Raw genomic sequence first — 21,879 nt, 5'->3', positions numbered from 1 at the left:
TTGAGCTTTCTTATCTCCATACTTTTGCTATCCTCTCTCACCAGATTACTCTCTAACCCAGGGGTGGGCAAACTTTTTGACTGAGGGCCACAATGGGTTCTTAAACTGGACCGGAGGGCCAGAACAAAAGCATGGATGGAGTGTTTGTGTGAACTAATATAAATTCAAAGTAAACATCATTACATAAAAGGGTACGGTCTTTTTTTTTTTTAGTTTTATTTAGTTTTATTCATTTCAAACGGGCCACGGCTGCTCTAACCTATTTTTGCCTATTTAAATTACACTCTTCATTCACAACCCACCATAAGAGCCTCCCCCTCCCTGTAACATTTTCTATACTTCTTACCCACAACCAAATGACTTTTTCTTTCTCTGTACTAGTACTCCAGGTTCTACCATTTGAGTTATTTGTTATCTGTGTCTTTATGTTAACTACACCACACACTTCCTATACCCCCGTCCCTCCAGCAAGCTTCTTGGGGGCAGAGACTGACTTAGTCATACTGGAATTCCCCTGCAAAACCTGGCTCTGTACTTTGCACAGGAAGGCACTTAGTACTGAAGAGAATCACTCCCTGATGGTGCTCACACCCCCCTGATTTACCAAATTCATTCTGTTAGACAGTCTTCACTTGAATTGCACCTTTTTTATTTGGAAAGATCATTTTTAACATTTCTTTAAAACTTAAATATTTTCTAATACTAAACATTGTTTGCTTTGTCCAGATAGTTTCTATTATACATGATCCACAAATATCATGTTCACCACTGCAATAAATTATGACAAGGAGAAAAGATCAAGAAAAAAAATCAATGCCAGAGAAGATAGGGGCATACATCAAAGCCCACTCATTCCAACATGACTTAATTTTCTTTCAAACACTGCTGTCAACACAAGCCATGTGGACACATTAACCTCTAAAACTTTCCTTTGTTACAAAAAAAATTTAATTTAAATACTGAGCACAATCCAACAAACAAGTAGGTAACTAATATCCATTACTGTATTAATGAAGCATGTTTGCGGATGACTAGCTATCATCACCAACTTCATTGCCAAATTTCTTTACTAAACTCAGGTTTAAAGTGAAATGCAATCTTACCAACCCTTTTGAGATCCTTAATTGTACTAGAGCAAATATCTCAACTCACTTTCACTATAATACGTTCTTATCCAAAATCTTTAATGTTTATTTCTTGGCTTACACAACTCAAAGGATCTTTTATTTCAAGCCTGCTGCTCAAGATCACATTGCTTCTTTGCTTTCTCCTGCTATGATTTTATCTTAATTCTTTGGGTTTTTTTCTTCTTTCCACTCATACCTTCATGTATAACCTCCTTTTCACATATCAAACCACTGTCCTATCTCAGTTAAGGATGAGTTCTCCATGTCTTTCCCCAACAGTATCCTTAGGTAAAAATAAGAAACTGTATACATTATTGACAAATGACATACATTAGTTTACAGACCACCTCAAAAATAATATATAAAATTGTCATAAGTACTATAGCAAAATAGACATATCAGACTTTTCTTGAGCCCTTACTAACTATATCAGGCACTGAAACATTAGGTAAGTATTAATCCCCCTTCTATATAAGCAAGCATTTGTAAGAAGTAAATTTTTCAATACAATAACTTTTCAGCAGAAAAATTTCAAATATATTACTTATATTCTTACCCCCCTGCTAATATTACCATAGAAATTTATCATATGAACACACTATAACAATATAGATTACTGATATAATACCTAGAAGCTTAATAATATTTGAAAGGCAGATTTTATTCTACCTGCTAAAGAAAGGAGCCATAAGAAATGTGTTAAGTAATCAGCATTCAAGAGGATCAAAGTAGATTTTAAGTTTATGAAGTTAGCCCTAGCTGGTTTGGCTCAGTGGATAGAGCGTCGGCCTACGGAACAAAGGGTCCCTGGTTAGATTCTGGTCAAGAGCATGTATCTTGGTTGCAAGCTCCTCCCTGGCCTGGGCCCTGATCAGGGTGCAAGCAGGAGGCAACCAATCCATGTGTTTCTCTCTTCTCTCTGTCTTTCTCTCTCTCTTCCATTCTCTCTAAAAGATCAATGGAAAAATATCCTCGGGTGAAGATTAACAACAACAACAACAAAAGTTTATAAAGTTATTGAGTTGAATTTCTGGATAGTATAGATAAAGAGATTCCTCTTAGCAATATCTGACTCTTAATTCTTTTTTAAAATTTTTATCTATTGACTTTAGGGGGGGAGAGAGAAACACTGATTTGTTATTCCCCTTATTCATGCATTCATTTGTTGGTTCTTGTACTAGTATGTGCCCTGACCAAGATTGAACCCGCAACCTTGGCATATGGTGACGACACTCTGAACAACTGAGCCACCCAGCTAGGGCTGACTCAATTCTTTATATTGCTTTAGGCAATATAAAACTGTCACTGACAGTCTACTATGATAAGACTAGTACATATAGACCAATAAATATTTTACTGCTTATAATCAGTATGTCATTAGTTATCTAGACAAATAAATTACTTCTGATAGCCTCAAAATGTAAGGACTCTGATATGAAAAACAATGTGACTGCCTATAATGTTTATTGGTAGTTCAATTCAAATCCCAAATTACAGTAATTTTTCATATTATCTACTTTAACAACAACAACAAACTTAAAAAAAGACTGAAATACAGACTAAAGGTAAAAACAACAAAAATGCAAAAGTGATTTCAAGAATACCACAAACCATCTAAAACTTAAGGTTAAAATAGTAGAATTTGTCTTTAGAAAATATTGGAGCATGGGGATAGTTTAGTAAAATAAATCTGGCCAGTAAACTATACTTAGGGTGACCACAAAATTTACATCTAACTTGAGACATATGCAAGAATGAAAGGAAGCACTATTTATAGTTATGACTGGACAAAAGGCATAAGTTGGTACTGTCTCAAGCACAACCAGACTTATAAGTGTCCTTCTAAAACACCTTTCAAGATAAATGGTCACATTAAACCAGTAAGATATATAAGATAACATGAAAAGCCAACATCCACAACCTGTTTCCTTATAATATGCCATCTTATATAATAATAGTATGCAAATTGTCCCCTCAACCGGGAATTCTTCAGGGAGTTTGACCAGGGGGTGGGGTTGGCCAGGGGAAGGGAGGGAGGCCCTGGCCGGTGGGGGCGAGGAATATGGCAGGTGTCGGCAATGCGGTGCTGGCAGCAGTGGAGGTGCTGCCAGCCTCAATGGGCCCCGATGACAGCGGGACTGCAGCAGGATGGTGGAGCAGGTAAGCCAGTGGTGCCAGGCCAAGGAGGGGTGCCAGGCAGGGCTGCGGGGCTGCAAGGCTGGGGGCGCGAGCTAGGGCCCAATCTCTGCAGGCCACCCTAAGGGACCCCACCTGTGCACAAATTTTGTGCACCGGGCCTCTAGTATTAAATTATAATTTTTGATTAAGGAATACTATTTTTCAGGTACCAGTTACAAGTAATCAAACTTCTCTGTTTTCTTTCGTTTTTTAAAAATATTTTTATTAATTTTTAGAGACAGAGGGAGAGAGAGAAACATTGATATAAGAGCAAACAATTAGCTCCCCCTGCACACCCTCTATCCTTGCATGCCCCTTACTGGGGATGGAGCCCACAACCCAGGCACATGTTGTGGGAATCCAATCAGCAACCTTACGGTGCATGGGATGACACCCAACCGAGCCACACTGGTCAGGTCAAACCCCCCTGGTTTTCTTACTTGGAGGCTTAACTGACTATTCTAGAGTCTCAGCAACGGCTACTTAATAAAAAAAATTTTTAAAAACATAAAAGTTAAATATTTAAACACTGTGGACCAGACATCATTTTAAGCACTTATAAATTAGCTCATTCAGTCTTCATAACAGGAATTTTTCTCCCTGAAAGACAGGGACCTTTATCCCACTGTCACAGATGAGAAAACTAAAGCACAGAGAAGTTAATAGCCCACCCATGGTCAAAGTAAGTGGGGGAGCTGAGGATTCCAAAATGTATTTTTACCTACTGTACTATGTCACCACTATTGCTCCTGTAGTGGGAGGAATTGGGAGCCCATGATTTTTCATAAACACATAGGACAAGTGGAGCTCTGAAGTGTGTGTAGTCAGTGAGTAGAATCAGACTGAACAAATTTAAGTAACTGTGATATAATTTCTGGTACATATTCTTTACCAGTGGTCAGGCAGCAGCAAACCTTGGCCTGGGAAATTTCTATTATTTGTGATAAAGAGACACCTATTTATTCCACTGTTACTATGATATTGCTTTAATCTGTGCTATGGGCTATTGCAGGCTATTACAGGGTGAGGATGATGACAATGATGATTATGATAAAAGCTAATATAAATGGTGTATATATGTGTCAGGTACTGTCCAAGCTCAGTAACATATCAACTAATATAATCATTCTAACAACCCTAAGAGGTACTGTTTCACACTAGTAAGCTTGCTCAAGGATACACAGCAAGTAACAGAACATGGATTGAAACCCATACCCTGAACAACTAATTTATTTTATAAGGGATCCTATTTGCCCAGAGGTAGGTTCATATAAGTTGTATTATAAAATAGTTCTGTTATATTGTAAAACAAGAATTGTTAGTTTTTGGTGGATAGGCCACAGAATCAAGTTTCGATAACTGCTTGCTATGTAAATATAGGTAACTCAGATATCTCAAGTTTCCTAAATAATATGAAAAGACTGGATTATATCTCGAAGATCTTTTCTAGTGCAAATATTATTTATCTGAGTGTAAATTTTATATTAAGTCTATTACATATGACACATGTAATTATAACACAAACTACCCTCTGAAAACTATTTCTGCCAAAGTACCAATCATATATTATTAATATGTTCCCTTTAAAAAATTATGACACAAATGTATATTTAAATATGAATTACTAGAGGACCGATGCATGAAATTCATGCATGGGTAGGGTCCCTAGGCCTGGCTGGCGATCAGGGCCAATCTGTGGGGTGACCGGTGGAGCGATCGGGGGGCACCTGCTGGCACCCATCTTGGCTGGCCTGGGGCCTGCAGGCTGGGGTCAGCTTCTGCGTTGAGCATCTGCCCCCTGGTAGTCAGTTCACATCATAGCAACCGGTTGTCCCACCGGTAGTTCTGCTGTTCTGTCGATTTGCATATTAGGTTTTTATTATATAGGATGATAAACAAAAATATAAGGAGTGAAGTTCATTGTGTTAGGGATTTAAGTGGGAATAATAAAGCCACTACTAAATCCTATAAATCTAGCTCCAAAGGAACAAGATCTGGTGTAAAATTCAAGTATCAGTACAGTGTTTTATTCTGTATTTTATCATGGTTTTGTATTAAATATTTGATAATGAAAAACTTTATGTACTCCATCTAGTTTGTTATTGTCTCAGGGTCAATTATCCCCTTTGTAGGAAAAGTACCAATAATTAAAAAAATAGAGAAATAATTTGGCTTATCATGTTTGTTTTATAACCAACATTTTAGAAACATAACTAACAATAATAATAGCTAATAGCTATATAGTACTACTGCAAGTATCAGGGACTATTCCAGGTATTTTATCAATTAATTTAGTCTTCAAAAATCCTATGAGGCTAGTGCTATATTATTCTCAATATGCAGATGAAAAAAATAATGCCCAGGGAAACTAAAGCCCAGAATAGTTAAGTACTAATGTGAGAGTAAGAAATCCTAAGAATTAAACTGCATCTTTAAAATTATATGAAATATCTTTTTGTTGACTAAATGAGGAAAGAAACAAAGTAACAAAATTGATGATGATGATGAAAAAGTTACCATTTATAGAGTGGCTTGCTAGTACTTATCTAAGATAATCCTTAAATAATTCTAAAAAGCAAGCATTGTTACATTCATTTTACAAATTAAAATAGTGAGGCAAAGAGAAAAGTTCTTGCCCACGATCATAGAAGAGATATCAACATGGCCAAAATATGAGCCTAGCTTTGTGAAACCCTAAAGCCTAGCTTTTTCCATCATGCCAGTGTTTCCCAAACTTCAGACACTGGCATATCACCTTCACAAATTCTGCCATGTTCATGGGCCACTTGTGCTACTATGTTCTTAATATTTCTTCTTTAGATCAAAACTTTTCAAAAAGTTAATAAATTTATTTTAAAAGGAAGTTATATCACAATATAAATGGAAAATAAATATCACTTGAAATAAATAGAAGATAACAAAAACAGTAATAAATTCAATAAAAACAAAGCGGTTATTTAATTTCTGCCAAATACCATTGTCTGCAAAACATGCTTGTGACTACATCAAGGCCTACCTATTCTTTATTAAAAGACTAACACAGGTACCAAACTTAAAAACTTATAGGTGCTAAAGACATAATAATTTAGCATCATGGTGAACAAAAATAAGATGAGATAATTTCCAGTAAGAAGTAATTCAGTGTTAATTGCAAGGGAGGTGGTAACAGAATAAGACCTAAGAAACGGTTACTGGATTTGCTGACTAGGATAAAAGTGAACTTAGAGAGCATTTTTTTTAAAGGTGGTGGGATTAAGGGGAATAAAACCATTAGAATACTAGTGTTTAGGGAGGGTACAGGCAGCAGAGAAGAAATCTGGGTCATCTGTTGTTTGGCAATAAAAAGAAGAAGAAAAATAGGAAGACAGCAAGTGGGTCTGCAGGGTCAAATGCATAACACAGGAAGCAAAAGGGAACACTAAGCAGAAAATAACCATGATACAATGCAATTAGTAACTATGACAATTCTATTTTTGCCATTTGTTAGGTGCAAGTGGAAAACACCATGTTTGCATTCGCTCCAGAATCAAATCTTGGGGGAATCAGCAGAAATGTGATTAGGGAAGTAAACCATTTCTGTTTCTAGGGGTTCAAAACTGTAGGTCGTAATAGAAATTCTAACCATAAACTCTCTTCCTCTGGTTATTAAATCCTTAGCTTTTTTGAAGGCAGGCACAGAATACAGTAGGCTCTTAGATTTTAAAGGTTTAACAACTGCAGTTTTCACTATTCCTGTGAGATTTATATGGACCATGACAAGTAGCATAATCTGTAATTTTGACGTGGCACAGTATCAGTGGCCTGTGCTAGGGAATGTGCTATCCCTATGTGGTACCACTGTGAGCGTGACCAGCATGCTCATCTCTACATGGATTTGTGGTCTTCCACCTTCAGCCAGGTACATTGGAAGTCAACTCAAGTTGTGCTTTATTACGTTTTATAAAAGGATATAGAATGTGCCAAGATATCCAGATTCTGCCACTATTTATTTCTTTAGTTGCCAATAAATTCCCAGTTTTATTTTTTAAAACTTACAATTACTATGCTATAAAATAAAATGTAGGGGGGAAAAGGTTTTTAAAAGGGAAGGAGGGGAACTGACAATATTGGTCAGCAAAGCAGCAAAGTCAGAGCTCAGAATGCTACTTGTTCCTGTTCTTTCAGCCTCCTTGTTTCTTTTCAAGCCCAGAATGTTGACTGGGCTGGGAAGAGAGTAACAAAGCCTTTTTACTTCCGTGGGTGAGAAGTCTAGATTTGCTTTAATTCATCATCCCAATCACATTTATGAATGCAGAGCAACAGCAAGGCTAAGCAAGTGGCTTGTCCTAAAAAGTGAGCTGTTTCCTAAACATCTACTATACACTTTTGCTGCTACAGAGCTCATGAGGTCATGAAAGAAAACAGACCTGAGTTTTATTCAGTTTGCTTACAGTATTGTTGGGATGTAAATATACTAGAAAGGCAGCTAAGCAATGACAAACAAAAAGCTATATACACAGTGCAAAATTCCTACAAAAGGATGGGCAAATGAAAGCCTCAGAGTGAGGGTGAGGTTGTTCAAATTAAATTTCCAAAGCCTACAAAAACTAAGTCACATTTTGAAAAATGGGGAGGATGGAAGCATGGAAGTTGCGAGGGGAGGGTACAGCACATGGAAAAAGTAGCATGATGAAAAGAAACTGATAAAGAGCAAGTAACTGTGAGAAACACAAAACAGATTTGCTGGGTTGGAACCCAAAGTCCATGTTAGGAGAATAATAGGAAACAAGATTGTGAGATGTAAGGGTGAGAGTCGGCAGATAATTTTTAAGGCTGGTTAGGCATGACCACTCAGATTTGATATGCTTTCACTATTGTCATGCATTTTATGAGAATGCTATGCTTTCACTCCAAAAGAGTCAACTAAGTTAAATGAGAAACTACTGACCTTTTTCCTTATTTAGGTTAGTTGTCTACCACTACCTGTTCATTGTCAAGTTCAAGAACTGGAAATTATACTTCAAGATAGGCAAAAAAACTCATGTGAGTTTACTACTAAAGTGAACCTGACATCTTAAAAAAATTAAGAGGAGAATAGCATTAAGGTACAGTACCTTAAAGAAAAGTTATTAATATGCATGCTCACTATATTTGACTAGAGTTACCTGACTGAACAACTTCAAAAGTTTTCATTAACATACAGTCTAACTGAAAGATCTATACAATCTGGTCTCAGAGGTTCCATATTGTTTAAAAAGGTTCATAATTGGTGTTTGGAATTTTTAAAGTATTATGACAAAGTGAGAGGTTAGGCTAGCACTCACCAATGTACTGATGAGAAATGAAGCCCTTAAGTGCTAAATTAACCAGTCCAATGTGTTTTGGGTGCCTATCATGAACAGAATGATATGAGCGAAACAAACAAGGATAAGCTAACACTTCAAGTTGCTTGCCACATTTTAAGAAAAACATAGACACCTGAACAGGAGGCTAAAAGTACAAGATGTATATAAGTGCAAACATATAGAACAATGTGGGAAGGTTACAGGAGGGTTATCTGATTGAGAAGATCAGGGAAAAGTTCAAAGAAATAGGATATCAAATGAAAACAAAACAAAACATGAATGGTATTTTATAGTTTTTAAATTATTATTTCAAGTACCTTTCTAATTCCATAAAAGACAATACAATCTTTTTAAAAAATATTTTTATTAATTTTAGTGAGAGAAAGGAGAGGAAGAGAGTTAGAGAAACATAGATCAGCTGCCTCCTGCACGCCCCCTACTGGGGATCAAGCCCATAACCCCGGTGTGTGTCCTGACCTGGACTGGAACCTGGGACCTCTTGGTCCATGGGACAATGCTCAACCAACTAAACCAGCTGTCATCAACCTTTCAGACCTCACGGACCACCAGTGGTCCGTGGACCACAGGTTGGCAACCGCTGAACTAAGCCGCATGGGCCAGGGCAGATAATATAAGCTTATAAAGATGTTTCTTGATGACTTAGATTAGATAAATATTATACCTGGGATAGAAATTATAAAGAAAACAAAAAAAACTATAAAAAATAGATTGCAAATATCTCAATATAGAAAAGAAACTCATCATGAGAGCAAACACAATATGTACTCCTTTGTGTCTAGCTTCTGCCACTTATGTTTGCATTTACCTTTGTTGTAGCATTTATCCGTGATTTGTTCCTTTTTACTACAGAACAGAATTTCATTGCATGGATATACCATATTGTTTATCCATTCATCATATGATGGACATTTTTATTGCTTTTCAATTTCTGACTATTGTGAATAATGCTGTTAAACAGACATTTACACTTTTTTGTGTGCACGTTTTCATTTCTCTTGGGTAGATTCCTAAGAGTGGAATTGCTGGTTCATATAATATGTTTAACTTTTTAAAAAAACAGCCAAATCATTTTCCAAGAGCAGTGTATAAAGATTCCAGTTCCTCCACAATACCAATACTATGTCATGTTATTCTTTTAATTATAGCCACTCGAGTGTGTAACAGCATATCACTGTAGTTTAATTTGCATTTCCCTAATGATGAATACTGAACATCTTTTCATATGTGGGTTGGCCATTCATATTATCTTCTTTGGTGAAATATCTATTAAAGTCTTTTCCCCATTTTTAATGCAATTTTTCTTTATAATTGAGTTGCAAGATTTCTTTATGTATTCGAGATTAAAGAACTTCACCATGTTTTTAACATGCTAATATTTTCTGCTATTCTGTGGCTTAGCTTTTTATATTAAGTATCCTTTAAACTGTAAAAGTTTAAAAAATGCTAACGAAGTCCAATTTATCAGTTTTTCTTTTATGATTCATGCTTTTGGTGTCACATCTAAGAATTCTGCCTAACACAGGTCACAAAGATTTTCTTCTATGTTATCTAGAATTTTTATAGTTTTAGGTTTTACAATTAAGTATGTGATCTATTTTGAGATAATTTTTGTGTAGTACTGTCTTAAGTATATAGCACAAAAATATGCCTAAGGCCATTTTTTCAACATACAGATATCCAATTGTCCCAGCACCATTTGTTTAAAGACTATTCTTTCCCAACTGAACTGTCCTGGCACTTTTTTCAAAAACCAAATGATCATAAATGTAAGAATTATTTCCGGCCAAAACCGGTTTGGCTCAGTGGATAGAGCGTCGGCCTGCGGACTGAAAGGTCCCAGGTTCGATTCCGGTCAAGGGCATGTACCTTGGTTGCGGGCACATCCCCAGTAGGGGGTGTGCAGGAGGCAGCTGATCGATGTTTCTCTCTCATCAATGTTTCTAACTCTCTATCCCTCTCTCTTCCTCTCTGTAAAAAATCAATAAAATATATTAAAAAAAAAGACTTAAAAAAAAAAAAAAAAGAATTATTTCCGGATTCTCAATCCTGTTCCACTAATCTACATGCTCATCCTTTTGCCAATCACACATTCTTGATTATTTGAGATTAGTTAAATTTTAAAATTAGCTAGGGTCTCTTATTTTGTTCGTTTTCAAAATTGTTTTGGCTATTCTAGGTCCTTTGCATCTCCTTATAAATTTTAGAATTAGCTTGACAATTTCTTCAAAAAAGTCTTCTGGGATTTTGATAAGAATTTTGTTGACTCTGTAGATCAATTTGGGGAGAACCATCACTTTAACAACATTCAATCTTCCAATCTATGAACACAGACTGTCTCTCCATTTATTTAAATCTTCTTTAATTCCTTTCAGCAATGTCTCTATAGTAAAAACATCTTGGTGCTTTTGTTAAATTTCTTCCTAAATATTTTATTTCTTTTGATGACACAGTGAATAGTTTTCTTACTTTCATATTCAGATAATTTCTCACTACAGAATTGTTAAACTCGCCTCAGTTTGTAGAAAAAGTAAAAGCCATTAGGCTAGCATATTCTAATTTCCCTCCATTAAATCTATATACCTACTTCTCTCTATATTTATGTTTTTACTTCTTCTTTCCTTTTAAAATTGAGGATGATCCATTTCCTATCAAAGAACTGACCCTCTATGCCAGCGGTTCTCAACCTGTGGGTCGCGACCCCTTTGGGAGTCGAACGACCCTTTCACAAGGGTTGCCTAAGACCATCGGAAAGAAGATATATAATTACATATTGTTTATAGTAGCAAAATTACAGTTATGAAGTAGCAACGAAGATAATTTTATGGTTGGGGGTCACCACAACATGAGGAACTATATTAAAGGGTCACGGCATTAGGAAGGTTGAGAACCACTGCTCTATGCAGTCAAGATCCTGAACTTTGTTTTCTCAAGGACTTCTCTCATCTTCCTTCCTTCTTTTATTAATCCTAACAACTAAAATCATGCTGCAGTATTTCTTACACTCAACAAAGACTTCCTTTATATCCTCATACACCTCTTCTACCCCGTATCTGTTTCCTTTCATAGGCAAACTTCTTTATAAAGCTATCTACACACCAAATTTCTAGGCCTGAGCTATCATGTATCCCCTCAAGTCACTTAAATCTGGCTTCCATCTCTACAAAGCCATGAAACTGGCTCATCTCAGATACTGATGACCTCTAGGTTGTCAAAGCCAATGGCCCACATCTTCTCAACTTCTAAGTCAAACTCAATACAGTTAACTATCCTTTCCTTGAAAACTTGCATTACTTGGCATCCATGACATGATCCAACATACATTCCAATTTCCCTACAATCACTCTGGCTGTCCTTCTTATGCCTCCTTCCTAGTGACCTTCCAGTTTACACAACTTTAAAATGTACAGAGATCATCGGGGTTCTATTTCTAGCCAAACCTATACTCCCACAGTCTCTTCCTCAGAGATTTCACCTATTTTCATGGCTTTAAATATCACTAATACACTGATAATCTTCAAATTGATGTCTCCAAGCCAAATATCTGAGTTCCTTAAGATAACTGGTTCTCTCTGATAGAGATCTACTTGACAATCTCAGAGGCTTCTGAGAACTAAAGACTGACTAAAGGAAACTCCTAAATTCACATTATCCCTCCTCCAAAATAAAACAAGCAAAAAACTAAAACAACAACAAAAAAACATTCTTTCCCCAGCAATCCAATAATGACAACATCCAGCAATACCCCTGAGTTCTTCCCTCTTTCTTAAGTTTCACATCCAATCCATTATCATGACCTCCTATTTCTACCATGTAAAAATATCTCAAATCCAATTCATTATCATGACCTCCTATTTCTACCACCTAAAAATATCTCAAATATGTCCACTCCTCTCCATTCCACTAATGTAAGTCATTGTCCCCTAAATTACTGCATATCCACTAGCCAATCTATTTCTGCTTGTCCCAGTATTTTCTTCTGTATACAGCAGGGTAATTTTTTTAAAATGTAATTCATATGATGCTACCTGCTGAACAAAATCTTTTCATATTTTAAAAAAATCTTTATTGTTCAAAGTATTACATATGTTCCCTTTTTCTCCTCATTGACTCTTTTCTAGCCCGTCCCCGTCCCCCATCCCAGGCCTTCACCACCCTATTGTCTGTGTCCATGGGTTATGCATATATGCATACAAGTTCCTCTATCTCTTCCCAACCACCCTTCCACCCCCACTCCCCCGCCGCCACCTTCCCTCTGAGATTCAACAGTCTGTTCCATGCTTCTTGTCTTGGGATTTATTTTGTTCATTAGATTCCACATATGAGTGAGATCATGTTATACTTGTCTTTCTCTGACTGGCTTTGTTTGCTTAGCATAATACTCTAGGTCCCTCCATGCTATCTCAAAAGGTAAGAAAGCCTTCTTTTTTACTGCTGCATAGTATTCCGTGGTATAAATGGAATACTGGGTCAAATGGCAGTTTGATATTTAATTTTTTGAGGAAACTTCATACTGTTTTCCATAATGGCTGCATCAGTCTGCATTCCTACCAGCAGTGTACTAGGGTTCCCTTTTCTCCACATTCTCACAAGCACTTGTCATTTGTAGATGGTGGCCATTCTATCAGGTGTGATACCTCCTTGTCGTTTTAATTTGCATCTCTCTGATGATCAGTGACTTTGAGCATTTTTTCATATGTCTCTTGGCCATCTGTATGTCCACTTTGGAGAAGTGTCTATTTAGGTCCTTTGCCCATTTTTTAATTGGACTGTTTGTCTTCCTTTTGTTGTTGTATGAGTTCCTTATATATTTTGCATATTAATCCTTTATCAGATGTATCATTGCCAAACATGTTCTCCCATACAGTGGGCTCCCTTTTTGTTTTGTTGATGGTTTCTTTTGCTGTGCAGCTTTTTATTTTGATGTAGTCCCATTTGTTTACTTAGGAGATGTATCGCAAACATATTGCTACGAGAGATGTCTGAGACTTTTTCTTTCTTTTTTATTTTATTGTTTAAAGTATTACATATGTCTCCTTTTTCCCCCGACTGACACTCCCCCCCCCCCAAGATGTCTGAGATTTTGCTGCCTTTGGTTTCTTCTAGTATTTTTATGGTTTCACAACTTACATTTAAGTCTTTTATCCATTTTGAGTTTATTCTTGTGTATGGTATAAGTTCATGGTCTAGTTTCATTTTTTTGCATGTATCTGTCCAATTTTCCCAACACCATCTACTGAAGAGACTGTATTGACTCCATTGTGTGTTCTTGCCTCCTTTGTCAAATATTAATTGAACATAATAGCTTGGGTCGATTTCTGGGTTCTCTGTTCTGTTCCATTGGTCTATATGTCTGTTCTTGTGCAAGTACCAGGCAGTTTTGATTACAGTGACTTTGTAGTAAAACTTGACGTCTGGTATTGTGATTCCTCCAACTTTGTTCTTCTTTCTCAATACTGCTGAGGCTATTCAGGGTCTTTTTTTGTTTCCATATAAATTTTTGGAGTATTTGTTCTAGATCTGTGAAATATGCCATTGGTATTTTAATAGGGATTGCATTGAATCTGTAGATTGCTTTGGGTAGTATGGACATTTTAATGATGTTAATTCTACCAATCCATACACATGGTATATTCTTCCACTTGTTTATATCTTCCTCTAGCTCTTTTTTCAATGTCCTGTAGTTTTCCAAGTACAAGTCTTTTACCTCCTTGGTTAAGTTTATTCCTAAGTATCTTAATTTTTTTGTTGCAGTGATAAATGGGATTGTTTAGTTTCACTTTCTAAGAATTCTTTCTTGGTGTACAAAAATGCCATCGATTTCTGGGTGTTAATTTTGTGTCCTGCTACATTGCTGAATTCATTTATTAAATATAGTAGTTTTTTGGTGGCGTCTTTAGGATTTTCTATGTACAATATCATATCATCTGCGAATAATGAGAGTTTTACTTCCTCCTTTCCAATTTGGATGCCTTTTGTTTTCTTCTTGTCTGATCACTGTGGCTAGGAATTCTAGTACTATGTTGAATAACAGTGGTGAAAGTGGACATCCCTGTCTTGTTCCTGTTCTTAGGGAAAATGCTTTTAGTTTTTGCCCATCGAGTATGATGTTGGCTATAGCTTAGTCATATATGGCCTTTATTATGTTGAGGTGTGCTCCCTCTATTCCCACTTTGCTGAGTTTTTATCAAAAATGGGTATTAGGTTTTGTCAAATGCTTTTCCTGCATCTATTGATATATCATGTGATTTCTGTCTTTCAATTTGTTTGTGACATATCACATTTATTGATTTATGAATACTGTACCAGCCTTGCATCCCTGGAATAAATCCCAATTGGTCATGGTGTATGATCTTTTTAATATATTGCTGGATTCAATTTGCTAATATTTTGTTAAGGATTTTAGCATCTATGTTCATCAGGGATATTGGCTCTTTTAGTATTTTGTAGTCCAAACTCCTTATCACTGTGTATAAGACCTATAGCCATTCTCTGCTCTTGTTCATATTACTCCAACTTTTCATTTTCTCAAACACATTAAACTCTTCACAGCATCAGGCCCTTTGCATTCTGTTCCCTCTATGTGAAACATCTCATTCTCTCTCCCTTACTTTATGTCCATGTCAGGGATATTGGCTCTTTTAGTATTTTGTAATCCAAACTCCTTATCACTATGTACAAGACCTATAGCCATTCTCTGCTCTTGTTCATATTACTCCAACTTTTCATTTTCTCAAACACATTAAGCTCTTCACAGCATCAGGCCCTTTACATTCTGTTCCCTCTATGTGAAACATCTCATTCTCTCTCCCTTACTTTATGTCCATGTCTCTTCAGTGAGGCCTTCCCTTACACCTAAGTAGATCTTTTCCATTTTTACTTTAGCACAAGTATAATCCAAGAAGGCAGGGGAAGATTTCTGGTTTTTCACTACTGCATATACACCCCAAATATAAACAGTAACCATAAAGAAGTATTTATTAAAAATATACAAAACTTTAAGGAAGACATGTTCATTCAGCATTTCACAGATTCGTCTGCTCTTCCTTAAAACTTTCTTACTGTAGTAGTCCATGGGATGAGCTTGACTAGGTTGGGGGAAGGTTGACAACCTCAAATTATACACAAAATTTCGTTTAACTATGTTTTCTAAACAGATGTCCAGTGTGTATGCCAGAATCTCAAAGGAATCCAAAACCTAAGAGGTTAGAAGGAGATAAATGATAAATTCCGGTTTCATCACTTAACAAGATAAACTCAAATTCAACATACAATTCTTGAAACAAAATGAAGAAGAGATGTAATTTTTTTAAAATCTAAGTCCTATAATTTATCAAATCCCAATGAAATCTGGTGTATGGTATGAACTTTAAAAAAGATCTCTGAGTCAAACTTATTATATCCTGATTTTTTAGGTCATGCCTATATGTATGCAACCCATCAGACATAAATTCCTTACACAGAGGTAAAGTAGGGAAAAGAAAAATGAAAATGCATCTATCACAGAAAAGACTATGGAAAAATGAAACATATATGAGGAAAAACACTGGAAATGCAAAGTCTGTCACCCATTTAAAATTTTAATTGGCCATCTAGATGCCTTAAAGAACCAAGCACGATGGATCTCAAATCTCCCAAAGAATATAAAAGAAATCAATTCCAGTGTCAAAATCATGAAGCAACTAATTTCAAGTCTTTGCGCTACTTTCTTAAGGTTGTGGTTAGAGTCTGAAAATCCAATCCAATCACTTCAGGTAGTGAGAATACCCAGATAGTAAGTGATTTGTTCAAGGTCACAAAGCCAGCTAGAGACAGGACTGGAACTTGCCTCCCATATTTAGTGCTCCTTACACAAATCTCTCATGCTCTTTTACTGCTCCATCAAAATACTTAGCATGAATTCCCAAAATACTAAGATTCTAACCGTGGGACTTGGTTAAGGAAAAAAATAGACCAAAACTAGCACAATGTAATATAAAAAGAGAGACATTTTTAAATATTACACTACATAAAGTCATTAAGTGTGACATTTTTCACAGTGTATGGTTTTTCAACTGTGTATAAGAAAGTGTCTAATTAAGGCAAGATTATTTTTATAGTTTCTTATAATTCTTTAGGGATTCAGGAATTACAAATGAAAATAATCCCTACTCCAGAATAACAAACCTGACATTTATTTGTATTAAGTTTATAATTTTCAGTGCATGAGGCTCTGTTTCCTATTTTAATCCTATCACTAATGAGTAGTTCTTATAATTGAACAAATTTTAAGAGAAAGACAAAATGGTTTATGTTTAATTCTTGTCACTTTCCCCCCATTAACTTAATGTGTTATTCAAATAGTCTAACAAGATATTGCTCAACACAAATGATCTAAAAGATTTTTTCAGCCTCATTAATAGGGTACATTGTTTATAACCTTCAACAAAGGAACAGTTAGTACTAGAAATTTTTATCAAATTATTACACATTCAAAGTTTGTAAGAAGCTTTAAAACATTTCCCAGCATAGAGGTTTTAAGCAAAAGCTAAGAAACATACTTATTAGCGTGGTAAATAGCATACCTTCCCTAATCTTTAAAAAATAAAATAAATTATTTCTGGAAAAAAATATTTTTAAACCTCTGAATATTTTCTTGTGCAGCAGATAGCAAAATTTCTTACAATTAAATCCTATAAAGACAGATTTTTCTCCCCCTGAGTTCTGCTCCTTTCTGGTGTGGAGCATAATTCTATAAAGTGTTAGCTATTCATATTTGCTTTGTGTATTGCCATACTGTCTCCATAAACAAACCCTTAAAGTCAGAACATACCTTAAGATGTTTGACAGTTGTAGTAATGTAAAATTGTGTGTCTGTGTGCCCATGATACCAACTTCAAGAATCTTCCTATTTCTCTTAAGTGGCTGTGTCTCAAGACATTATTATACATAAAACTATTTACTATGTGAAGGAGAAAATCCATATATAACTCAAAACAAATAATTTAGAATATCCAGTCTTCATAAGAACTTTGGGCAAAACAATCACATGAACTGTGAAAGTAAGAAAGAGCTGAGCCCAGCTGGTGTGTCTCAGTGGTTGAGCATCGACCTATGAACCAGGAGGTCACAGTTCGATTCCAGGTCAGGGCACATGCCGGGGTTGCTCTTTCACTGATCCCCAGTGTGGGGAGTGCAGGAGGCAGTCAATCAGTGATTTTCTCTCATCACTGATGTTTCCATCTCTCTCTCTCCCTCTCCCTTCCTCTCTGAAATCAATAAAATATATTTTTTTAAAAAGAAAAAAGAATTGAGAGGTGCCAAGGAATAATGATAAGGAAGAGAGACTCTGTTCACTAACAAGTTATTTAATTTCTCTGCTTATCAAGTTCCTAGTTAAAAAACAAAAATAATATCCACTTCAGAGTTGTTGCAAGGATCAAATGAATTCCTCCATGAAAATTACTTGCCTGGTAAAAGAAACATAATAAGCACTCAATAAATGCCAGCTCCTTCCTCCTTCAGTTTTGGGCCCTCTGTTCTTTGTTCCTAAACTCATTCCCCAAGATGACTCAGCCTTCTCACAACTTTTATTAACAAAATGCTGAAAATGATTCCATCAATCAAAGCCCTGATGTGTAGATGCATGCCCACAGTGTGAGGAGCTATCTGTCCCCTGCCCCCAAGCAAGACACTTAGGTGATGAAAAAGAGACCCAGACACCTTAACTTCACTGTAAGAACCAGCACTTAGGTGGACAAATCTCCACCTGTTTCCAACCATCTCCTGGAGATTTCCATTGCCATCTCAAAATGCCGACATCAAACTCATTATCTCTTCTAAAAATTGGGCCCTCTTCCAGCCCCTTTTCTAATTGTGAGTGGGGTCCAACAGAGACTAATCCTTGTCCTAGTCTTCTTTCATCTTAATATCATCTAAATATCACCAAGTCTACCTTCATTATCTCTACTCTATCTCTAGCTTCATTTTCTGTCCTTCTGCCACCACAAGTCCAATCTCAGCACTAGTGATATTTTGGGCCAGATAATTATTTGCTGGGGGGTTGTCCTGTGCATTGTAGGAAGTTTAGCAGCATCTCTCCCTCTTATCCACCAGATGCCAGTAGAACTGCTCCCTCGCCCCAGTTGTGGCAACTGCCCCCCGCAGAGGATAAAATAATTGTCCTCACCAATGCCTCCCCTCCTCCTATATTTGAGTACCATGGTCTAGATCACCACTTTGTACAAGCACTTAGAATCAGTCCCCAAATTCATCTCCAGTTTCTTCCCTCTAACTCCTGTTCTACTCATCTCCTAAAGACTTCCCAAAGCACTGCTTTTATGTGTCATTTCTCTTATATCTACAACTACCTGTTGCCTTCACAGTTCAAAGCTCTCCACCCAGCCTTGATAATCTGGCCTCAATTAAACATTATCCCACAAAGCATCTCACATAGTGACTACTCAGAAGCCCTTCAATAACAGACCTGTTTGTTCATCCAGCCCCTCCTTTCCTATTCCTCTGCTGTCACCCTAGTTTGGATGCCCATTACCTAGCATCCATTTCAGACCACTGCACCAGCCTCCAAGCCCAGCCTCTACTCTCTTCCTCACTCAAAGTAAAAAACTACCAGTGAGCGCCACTGCCTATTGAAACATGAAATCTTCCATCTGTTCTTATAATCTTTCCTAATATGGTCTAATTCTATTTTTCATTACCCGGAAAACATACTCTACCTTGGGTACAAGCTATCTGCTAGTCCTTGGAAAGGCTCCTACACTTTCCACCTTTGGTCATGTTTTTTCTCTGCCTGGAAGTCCTCTTAATCCCACCGCCCTTCCTCCACACTAAACTCCCTCAGAACTAAGAAGCCTCTCCTGATCATACTTCCTTTGTACCTCTCCTATGGTATTCATATTTTGCTTTATGGTATTCATATTTTGCTTTATGTAATTTACAAGGTCCCTGAGAGCTTCTTACCCTATTGATACTGTGCAATGCCCAACCAGTGTTAGGTAGGTAACTCAACAGTATGTGAGTTTCCCCAAATGCTTCCCACTTAGAAAGCAATGGAGGGCTATGTTTTCAATCTCAAACTCCCTTACGCCAATTAAGTTCACATTCCCTCGCTTTTGTCTCACATTTTATGTCTTAAGCCAATTTTTAGATAAACTGCCTTCAAGATACCCAGAATGCCACTGCAATATATGTTACTGGAAGAATTCCACTGTAGGGATTTCTTATAGCTTCCAACTTGTAATTAAATCCTGAATATTTATGCTATTTAAGCTTTCTCTTTATACAAAAAGGCAATAGATATTTTTCAATGTTAATAAAATTAAGCAAAACATGAAAATAAGTGGATTGAATTAAACATATTTTAAGCAAAGGTTAACAAATTTGTCTATCTGAAATAATACATTTAAAATCCTAAATAAATGAGTCAGTTTATTTCCGCTCCCCCCAGCCCAAAGACATAACCATGGGTGGGGAATAGCCGGCCCTTGGGTCATGTAAGGCCCGAGAAATCATTTGGTCTGGCCCTGCCAAGGCAACCGTAGGTGGGATTCAAAATTCAATAAACCTAGGAGCTTTTCTCATAGCAACATAAGTTTATATTAAGTTAATTATATTAAGCGAATGATGTTATCAATATCCAAATGGCCCTTAGCAGAAAAATGGTTCCCCACCCAGGACATAAACCAAAATATAACATGGGAAGTTTCTCCTTAATTTTAGTTCCTAAGTGAGTTGAAAGTATGTTTTATTTCTACAAAAAGACCAGGTTCTGACCAGACCAAAGCCATATGAAGAGAGTATATACCCCACACTGCAACTAACAGTCTTTAGAAAGGTCAGCAAACTATAGGCCCTGTTTTGTGTGCCCCTGAGGTAAGGCTGGTTTTTACATTTTTAAAGGCTTATAAAAAACAAAGAAGAATATGCGACAGAGACTGTGGCAGCCAAAGCCTAAAACTCCCTGTTCAGCAACATGAATTTGAGACTCCTAGCTATGTAAGACACCCAACTTTTCCTCCCAAGATTTTAAAAAAGCAATATAAAACATACAAGATTATGCAAAAAAGATAGAATTCATTCATCTTAGCCACCGTTACTGCACAGGTAACTTCTAAATTTTATACTTCCCAGAATTTTTGTTTGGAAGAACTTGACTCTCATGGTATATGCTTGAAGAGTGGAGGTGCCTGGCCCCAAGTGACAGCGTCGGTTAACAACAGAATGGTGTCCAAGACCCAGGCCTCAAACCTGAGCCAGTGCTCTCTGCACCTTAACTACGCGTCGGGCTTTTAAGTTTTGGAGATTTTGATAACTAGTTTCAACCATCATAAAGATGAAAGCTAAAAACCTGTTCCTGATTTGCTATGTAGACAGACTCTTACTAGCAGTCATGAATCATTAAACAGTTAACATCCATGCCCACCACGTCCATTAGATAAGACCTTCTAGGAAGCCTTTTATTTTAAAAACGGATGTGATAGAGAAAGCTTCAAACTCGCTCGGCTTACTCCTCTAGGACTGCGGATGGAGGCGAATAGACACCTCCGACCCCCAGCTGCTCAACACTCACCTCCCACCCCAAATCCACAAGTTCCACCAGATGCCGATCGGAAACCTGTCCCGTTCACACCAGCCGCACGTTCTCTAGTTAACTGCAAGTTCTTCTTGTGAACTACTCGCTAGGAGTTCCCATTTGTTAATCTCTCTAAGAATTTCACTTCTTTGGGGGGGAAAAAACCCTGCTTCTTCGATTTCCAGATCTATAAGATCCACTTCACCGTGTCTGCTCGGTTAATTCAAGAATGAACAAAAAACATTTTGCCTCTCCGGATGACAGGACTACTCTGCGCGACCCGAAGAGCTGTGTATACACAACAAGGCTTGGGACTCAGACATGGCAACCACCCCCGAGTCTTCACCTGAAGTTGCTCTTCCAGGCTGGACATGACAGGTTCCGAGGGGCGGCCGCGAGAGATGCTAATAAACAGACCCCCGCCCCCACCGCCTCTTTGCCTGACTCTTCTCCCCCGAGAGCGACCCCCTTCCCCTCGACCGCGGCCGGCGGAGCGCGGGGCCCGGGCACCTGCGGCCCCCGCCCGGGGACGGTGCAGCCGGGGGCGAGGAGGGGTGAGGTGTGTGTCTGGGGGGGAGGAGGGGGAGACCTGCCCACCGCCGTCCGCCCAGGACACGGCACCCAATTCCCACCCGCGGAGGCAAGGGGCAGGAGGCCCGAG

General features: G+C 37.4%; 1 protein-coding gene across 1 annotated transcript in view; it reads right to left on the bottom strand.

Moving 5' to 3' along the window:
* Positions 1–21,234, bottom strand: part of REPS1 (RALBP1 associated Eps domain containing 1) — a 71,747-nt gene extending 50,513 nt beyond the window's left edge. Inside the window, exon 1 of the mRNA XM_006084412.3 lies at positions 21,216–21,234. The gene's annotated coding sequence lies outside the window, so the exon portion shown is untranslated. The remainder of the gene's footprint in view (positions 1–21,215) is intronic.
* Between the last annotated feature and the right edge of the window lie 645 nt (positions 21,235–21,879).

This window comes from Myotis lucifugus, unplaced genomic scaffold (assembly GCF_000147115.1).
Source record: "Myotis lucifugus unplaced genomic scaffold, Myoluc2.0 scaffold_11, whole genome shotgun sequence".
In the NCBI taxonomy this organism is placed as follows: domain Eukaryota; kingdom Metazoa; phylum Chordata; class Mammalia; order Chiroptera; family Vespertilionidae; genus Myotis; species Myotis lucifugus.
Note: the sequence above shows the minus strand (reverse complement) of the source record. Positions and strands in the feature narration are given on the sequence as shown.